Source organism: Molossus molossus, unplaced genomic scaffold (genome assembly GCF_014108415.1).
Source record: "Molossus molossus isolate mMolMol1 unplaced genomic scaffold, mMolMol1.p scaffold_m16_p_23, whole genome shotgun sequence".
Taxonomy (NCBI): domain Eukaryota; kingdom Metazoa; phylum Chordata; class Mammalia; order Chiroptera; family Molossidae; genus Molossus; species Molossus molossus.
In genome coordinates, this window is record NW_023425359.1 from 22,074,945 (window position 1) to 22,083,808 (window position 8,864).

Consider the following 8,864-nt stretch of genomic DNA (forward strand, 5'->3'; position numbering starts at 1 on the left):
CCGGCCCCACCGACAGGCAGCGCCCTGCCCATGCCCCCCACTATGGCATGCTGTCCGTGCAGGCGGGGTGAGCTGTCACCCTCGAAGTGGGAAACCCACGAGCTCACTGCTGAGAAAATTGCTCTCAGTCCCGGACATGTCACGGTGGGCCGGACACAGTGAGGGAAATCCTCTCCCCTTGAGGTCACCTCTGCCATCCACACCTATACTTTCTCCGTGAACATCTGCCCAGACCCCACTTTGTGGCCCCTCTGGACCCCAAACACAGGCTGAGGGCACCTACTGGTAGAATGTATTTGAGTGCTCGTCACGGGACTGGGTGTCTTTGCAGGCAAACGTCATTGGTGTTTGCATCTCCATCCGTTGCTTCTCATAAGTAGGCACACGTGTGCGACAAATCTATCAAGAAGCTGAAACCACAGTGTCCGCGATTATGTTGTGTGCAGGGAACCTAGGGCGAGGGAGGAAAACACGCAGCAGGCTCTGTGGTAAGCTAAAAGAAGAGAAAGGGAAAATGTCTTCTCCTTTGGTTCAAGACATGTCCCTTTTCTGCAACAGGACAGGGAATAGTGCCTTGTTCACCTGGGCACCATGTTTTTCCAGGCGAAGGCCTTACTTAAGGTTGCATTGCCTTCATCACGTGCAATAAACGGGTATCCTTTTCATTAGGCAGCTTTTATGTTCTTTTTGTTTGTTTGTTTAATTTTTTTTTTCTTTATTGATTTTAGAGAGAGAGGAAGGGAGAGGGAGAGAGAGATAGAAACATCGATGAGAGAGAACATCGACTGGCCGCCTCCTGCACGCCCCCCACTGGGGATCGGGCCCACAACCTGGGCATGTGCCCTGACTGGGAATCGAACTGGCGACCTCTTGGTGCAGGGTCGACGCTCAACCACTGAGCCACACCGGCCGGACTCACTGTCTGTTTTTGATCATTACAGTCTATCTGATAAGAACCTGTCTTTGGAGCAGGCTGGAGTCGAAGCGCGTGGGTTGCAGGAGCAGCGCGGGACAGGAAAGGTGTTCCCCGTAAGACGGAAGAGAGCGGCTCGAACTGCCCTGCAGAGGAAGTGGGAGCCACAGATGCAGACTCACAGGGAACAGAGTCAATAATACCGGGATAACGACATGTGCTGCCAGTTGGGGGACTGGAAATATTGAGGGGAACACTATATAAGGTACATGATTGTCTAACCACAAAGCTGGACAACTGAAACCAAGACAAAATAAAACTGTAAGAAAAAAAACAAATGAATAAAAATAAAAATGCAGAAGAGAGGAGATAGAAGCACAGACAGAGGCGGAGAGAAGCTGGTAAGGACACAAAGTCTACTGTCTTATTCGAGGTTTGACGTCCGACGTAGACCCTTATTCTATCCTGTTTCCCAGACACACGTACGCACAGCTGTGGTTTTTTATCCTCAGTCCCATCTACTTGTTCACCTAATAAACGCTCGGTATAAACAGGGGGAAATGTTGTTCATGTTGCTAACGAAGCGAGGAGGAGCCTGAGTATCCATATGCCACAGAGGGGCCTTGGGAACCGTGAAATCCAAGATCCACTCCCTCTCATCCCCGAACTCAGAGGAAGATCAGTATGGCTTGGGGATCACACGCGCTATGACGTTCCAGTTTCGGGGACATTTTTACCTGGAACTCGAGGGGGAAAGAGTCCCACAAGTGAGGTGTGCTCAGGGGTTCTGAGCACGGCCTCTAACGTGGACTGAAATGAAATTATTAGCCGATGGTTTCGAAGCCCCGCAGAGACGGACGCATGCAGAGTCGCAACCTGTCTCGACTTCAGAGACTGAGCCTGTGGTGTCCCCGCATGAAAAGGCAACTAGAAAACATGTCTCGGAAAAGTATCGTTAGCAGCGCGTGTTAGTGGCGTTGGCTGTGGGTGAACGTTAGTCAGCGGTAGCTGCATGTGCTCTGGGTCACGTTGCAAAGCCCAGTTCCCTCAGCAGAGTGACCACTGTGCTAAGAAAACTTCCTCATCCTCGTCAGCGCTCACCCCCATCGGCCTCAGAGGGGCTCCCTTTCATTCAGGGTGTGCCCGAACCACTCATTTCTCCCAGGAAAACCCCCATCCGCGATGGTAACACGATAAGGAGAAATTTCCAGGAAAAAAAAACTAACTAGAGATAGAGATAGACAGGATTCACTAGAATCCCACATACATAACTTACAAATATAGATAACAGGTGTGCATAGACTCGGGAAATCTCAGGCTGTCGGATCTAGAAGAAGTGTCGCAGACACTAGGTCTCACTTCATAAAAGGTTAGAAACAAAATAACTTCTCCAAGGGCCCTTAGGAGCGGCGGGGTGAGGACACCCCTCAGTTCATAGATATGATCTCTCTATTCGTTATGACTTACTCCAGGCCTGAGGATAATTCTCCTTCAGAGGATTCAATGCTATTCCCTACACAAATTCTAATACTGAGACTAGTTCTGTAAAAATTTAAAAGGTGATTTTTTTTTCCCCCTCTAACATAACTCATAGCATAGGAAGCTCCAGGAATTGTAAGTGGGGGGCCAGTCTGTTTGCCCTTTCTGCCCCCGGGCACTAGGCTAGATGGACTCCATCCTCGCCCACAGCCCTTGAGGATCCATTCGTTTATCTTCTACACGATCCAGACGGGCGAACTCAGCACGGTTAGGTCATCCGTGCAAGGTGATGCTGCTACGAGGTGAGAAGGCCTCGTGGAAGCTGTGTGGTCTCACTCTGGAGGCCACCGGGGTCTGGGGGCTTCTAGACCCTCCACATCGCTCAAGCCTTCCCCCTTGTCTGACTGTCCAGTGTCCAGGCTTCCCTGGCCAATCCGTGGTAAACTAGGATGCGCCCTCGACTTGATGATCCAGCAGGTGGACTGGCGACTGCAGTCGCTTCATTCAGAAAGAACCAGCCCCGGTTCTGTGCCGACGTAGCTGGGGCGGTCTGCGTCACCACGGCCTTTTGTTCCTGTAGGTGAGGACACGGGTGCAGCCCCTTGGGAGTGAGCGGGAGCACCCCGCAGAAGAGCCCAGTGTCCCGTGGACCTGAATGGAGTGAAAAATTCCCCCGATGGCTCCTCAAGTCGCGAAGGAAATGGCATTACCCAAATGTCTTTCAAAGGCCACCGCCTCTAGCAATTCTCTTTGCGAATCCGGCATGCTAAATTCAAACAGAAAATGAGTGTGGTAAAGCCGTCGTTTTCTTCATCAACGTTTCAGCAAAGTATGTTGATGTGGCTTTTATAACATGGAACTGGTTTCAAGTGTTCTTTTTTTATTTTACTTATTATTGAAGTAACATTGCTTTACAACGTTATATAAGTTTCAGGTGTGCAACATTATAATTCAACAGCTGTACAAACCACATGGCATTATATACAGGGTGATGTATAATACCATCAATGTATAATATATGATGCCGTATCCTGAAAAGCGTTATAGGATAAGCTAGATAAAATCAAAAGGACATCATGACAACGATGCTACATCGGCTCGAAAACTATCACCCAAAAATGACCATTCATCTTGTCATTAAATGACAGGATACCCAGCATGAGTCTTCTGTCTTCCTGTGGTTATTCAAGAGGTAAGGGAAAAAGGGGGGGAGGGGGGCAGATGACGCATTTTTTTCTGAAGTTTATTTTAAACCCAAGGATGGTCATCGGCCTTTGAAGGGTATTAACCACCATCATTCTGTCACAAACACTCTATTTGACTTCCACCCACTCAACACTTTTTATAACTAAGACACTTAGTCAGGGACTAAAAGGAAGTAACCAAGACTGGTGGTTGCTCAATTTTTTCATGTGTTCAAAAGCCTTAAGTGACTGCAACAGACATACAAATGTGCACTGGACATTTTAAGATTGCCCGTTAATTCTTGGAGGCGGGAGATTCTTGAGGCGGTTCTCACGTACAGTCTTGCACCTAAAGAAAATAGTCTCTCCGTGAGATCCCACACCAATCGCATTTAGCAGCTCCTAGAACTGACCTGGTGATGAGGCGCTTCTCACCAGAGGACCTGACTGGTCCCCAAACCTGCCCCACGCACCCCTGTCCCCAGAATGTGCCTGTTAGTCAACAGCCCCTAGAAAGTGTTACAAACACCGAGTAGAGGATTCAAGCAGAACACAGTGCAATGTATCTCCCTGGAGCCCACTTCACCTCTGTCCACACAGTCTGTGTTCGTAGATCTTTTTCTATTTGTTATCCTCACCCGAGGACACTTTTGCATTTATCTTCAGATAGAGCGGGAGGGAGAGAGGGAGGAAGAGAGAGAGAGAGAAACATCCATGTGAGAGAGACACATCGAGTGGTTGCCAGTCACACACACGACTCCATCCGGGGCCGGGACAAACTGCAACCCAGGTAGGAGCCCTTAGCGGGAACGTTCGAACCCGGGACTCTCTGGTCCACGGGCTGACATTCTAACCACTGAGCCAAACTGGCCAGGGCATGTTTGTAGATCTTTCTCATTTAATCGCCTACTCTTCTTGGACTATATTGCACAGGTCCTATTCATTTTCATGTGAATTTAGTTGAAAGAAGGGCTCCCTATTGTTTGAGCCTAAATACACGGTTTGAATTCCCTCCTGCCAACATTCAGTTCATCTACCGTGCTCTTAAGAACATCATTTACTCTTGGTTCTTTCGTTTCATCTTGAGATGCCCCTACCCACTCTCCAACTGTCTATGACGTTAGCATCCAATGTACCCTATAAAGGACTAAAATTGAAGGGTCATGCTCACAATATAGAACCAGAATTTTATTTAAACTTAGCTGTGATTTTAGAGAAAATCGCCCCTAGTTATGTCCAACATGGATGTGAGCACAGTCCTAGGTATGAAGCCCACAGGTAATGACCACACATGACCATGACCACCCTTCCATGCAGAATGCCCCTACCTTCTAAACACTCAAAAGTGAGGAATACAAGGGGCATCATCGGATTGCCAAAAAGCTGAAGCTTTTTTCATATTATAGACGAAGAATATTTTTTTCAAATCGACACTTACCATTTTTCTATAAATCAGCATACTTGTTTGTTTTTTTATCCTCACCCAAGGACATTTTTCCATTTTTTGTTCAGATAGAATGGGAGAGAGAAACATCGATGTGAAAGGGACACATCGAGTGGTTGCCACCCACACGACCCAACCAGGGCCGGGGACAAACTGCAACCGAGGTACGTGCCCTTAGCAGGAACCGAACCCGGGTCTCTCCGGACCGCAGGCCGACGCTCTAACCGCTGAGCCAAACCGGCCAGGGCTCAGCATACTTGTTAATACCTGTTTCTAGCCCTCGCTTCCACACTGGAATTCCAGATTAGAACCAAAACTTAGTGTTTCCTACAGTGTTTCCCACCTATTACTAAACCTGTCATGTCATTTTTCAAAGTATCAGTAATCTTTTTTTTTTTTCCATATTCTAGGCTCAGTTTATTTCATTTACTTAGCAGATAACTAGTAAGCGCTTACCTCGTGTGGGTGTTAGGGTATAATTAACTTGTTTCTGTCTCCAGGTCATTCCAGAGAGAAATGTAAATGAGTTATATGACTATGGAAGAAGGAAAGAAAGAAATTAAACATCAAGCAAGTGGGAGAAAGGTAAGACCAAGCCCATGAAATGGGATCAGGAATAAGGTTTAAAAAATCGACCGCGTGAAGAGCTATGAATTTCCCGTGGCTGAACCAGAATTCACTTGGAATTTTTTAACAATCAAAGCGAAATGGAAAAGCCTGACCAATCCCACAATCCAGCGTGTTCCTGAATGGACACTGAATCGCTCCAAAGGACGCTTCTTGGTCCTCACAGCGCAAAGCATTTCCCCCGTGGGTCCACGTGGAAATGAAAGTGGTCAGGTCTCCCCTCTGGAACAGGGAAACGATACCCTGAGTTCCCTGCAGCTACTTTCCTCTCAGTTTTCCTTTCGCCCTGGTGTCCTGGTGACTCACTTCCCAGTCGCTTGTCAACCCACTGCAACGAGCGTCCACCCTCTCGGCGTCCCCGACAAGTGAAGTGAGCGTGCCCGTGATTCACGCTCACGTGGGCTGCGGAACCCCATCTGCGCAAGCTCCCTTTGCGGGTTCTCCTGCGTGCTCCCCATTGAACGGTTGGCATCGGGCACCACCTTGGTGTGGTCCCCCCACCCCGCCCCGCTGAAGAACCTACTGAATGCGACCACCTCAGACTGAACTCCCCAGGGACTTGGGTGTTCCTCTCCAGCCTTGTTCATTCTCTAACACACACATTTGGCTCCCGATGCCTCGGTCCCTCCCACCTCCGAAACCTCCGAATCCTGACTCCCATGCCCAACCCTGCCTCTAGGCTCCGAGCAGTCCCAGGCCTAAAACAGGAAAACAGGAGAATCCCACGGTCGATGTGCTGGGGATTCACTGAACTGGTCTTGCTGCCGACCACCCCTCTGACAGAGCACCTACCGTCTTCGCTTCGATGACTAGCACCGCACACTGACTGCATGCACTTTGCACCCCCCCAGGGACCCAGGCACGAACGCTGACCTCCACGAACTTCTACCTTCCTGGATTTCAGTCGTTCGACTCCAGACCACGTAAGTTTGTTGGCTGCTGCTTCAACCTCTGGATAATCAGCCTCCTTTCCACTTGACCTGTGTTTGTTGAGCCCCTGATCCAAGTTACCGCATTGCTTTCTCTCGGTGGTCAGACATCTCGTGCCACACGCTGAAACATCCACTTCTCGGGTGACCTTGACCCAGTTCTAGAACCGGCATGGACTTGAGCCCATGGGCTTTTAACTCCTGGAGTCCTCGGTCTGACCCATCCTGTGAGCAGACAAACTCAGCCCCTGCCTGACAGAGTCCACGACAATCTCTTCTCCTCTGCCATCTGGCTCTCATTTCTTTCTCTTCCCCCAACTTCCACGGAGGTTTAATAGAATAACAACTGTATACTTCTAAGGTGATGTTTTGATTTGCAGATAGTGAATTTCTGCACATGCACTGTTGTGAAATAATTACCACAATCATGGTAATTAACATATTCATTACAACACATAGTTATTTCTTCTTTTTCTGTTTTTTTTTTTTCTTTATTGATTTTAGAGAGAGAGGAAGGGAGATGGAGAGAGAGATAGAAACATCGATGAGAGACAACATCGATTGGCCGCCTCCTGCACGCCCCCCACTGGGGATGGGCCCACAACCTGGGCATGTGCCTTGACTGGAAATCGAACCAGCGACCTCTTGGTGCAGGGTCGATGCTCAACCACTGAGCCACACAAGCAGGGCTATTTTTTTTTTTTTTTGGTTCAGTGAAGATAATTAGAATGTACTCTCTTAGCACATTTCTAGAAACTATAGTCACTGTATTGTACACGAGTTCTCCAGACCCTATTCATTCTGCAAAACTAAAACTTGGAACCCGTTGACAGACGTCTCCCTATTTCCCCCACCCCCAGCCCCTAGGCACCCCCATTCTGCTTCTATGAATCCCAGGTGACTTGCTTTCCTGTTCCCCATATTTGGAATGCCAAACCTACCTCTGCAAATCCAAATCTAGCCTTCAAAATCCACTTCGAGTGCTACTCGAACAAAAATGTCCTAGTTTTTCACTAGTACATTATCTCTGAACTTTATAGTAGTTAAAATCTATACTACACCAAATAACATCTTAGCTTTCTCTATTCCCCCAAGTATATAAAACAATTGTTGCTGGTAACACTGAATTTACATCACAAATGTTTTATTTCCACATAAAATCAAATTTCAATATTCATAATATTTCCAAATTGGAGAGTTATGTGGAATTTTTATAAAACAAATTACAAAGTGTTGGACTATAAATATAATACATATATAGGTGGAAAGATGATAGATAGATAGATAGATAGATAGATAGATAGATATAGATAATCATTTACATGATGTCAAAGCTATAGAAAAATTTTAGTCTCAAGTTTCAATGATCTTCCAACATAAATTCTGTCTGTTGTTAGTGTTTACCTAGAGAGTGTATACTAAGTAGAATAAAGAGAAACTGGGAAGAGTAAACTATAAACCCTATAATGTAGCAATTTTTAGATGAACTGTGTTAAGTTATATTCTCTCTTACGAGATTATCATGACTGTTCCAACATATGGTGTTGTGACTTTCTTATGCATTAAAAATAAAGTATTTAGCATCATATGACCAAACTTGCTACAAACTATATTTTAGTATTCTTTTGGACAACTATGAACAGTTCAAATTTGGGTTTGAAGGATTAACAGAAAGCAACTAGCATTACGCCCTGGCCGGTTTGCTCAGTGGTTAGAGAGTCGGCCCACTGACCAGAGAGTCCCGAGTTCGGTTCCCGCTAAGGGCATGTACCTCGGTTCCCGCTAAGGGCATGTACCTCGGTTCCCGCTAAGGGCATGTACCTCGGTTCCCGCTAAGGGCATGTACCTCGGTTCCCGCTAAGGGCATGTACCTCGGTTGCAGTTTGTCCCTGGCACTGACTGGAATTGTGTGGGTAGCAACCAGTCCATGTGTCTCTCTCACGTCGATGTTTCTCTCTCTCTCTTCCCCCCTCTCTCCATCCCACTCTATCTGAAGATAAATGCAAAAGTGTCCCCTGGTGAGGATAAAGAAAAAAAATTTAAGAGAGAAAGGAACGGGCATTATGACACAAAATAAGATGAGATGGCCCAATGGGATTTCCAGGACCTAGGTGCAGAACCTAGGATCACTTGAGTTGTAGGGCTCTGTGGAATAGTAAGTCCTCTGTGGAGAACAGGTTCTTGACTTACCTTTCATTTCAATAGTACATAGGCTGTGTGCAAAAACGTGGGCCTGGACAGTGTTTTCTGGTGATTTTTAAGACTATAGATGACCAGACTGAGTCTGG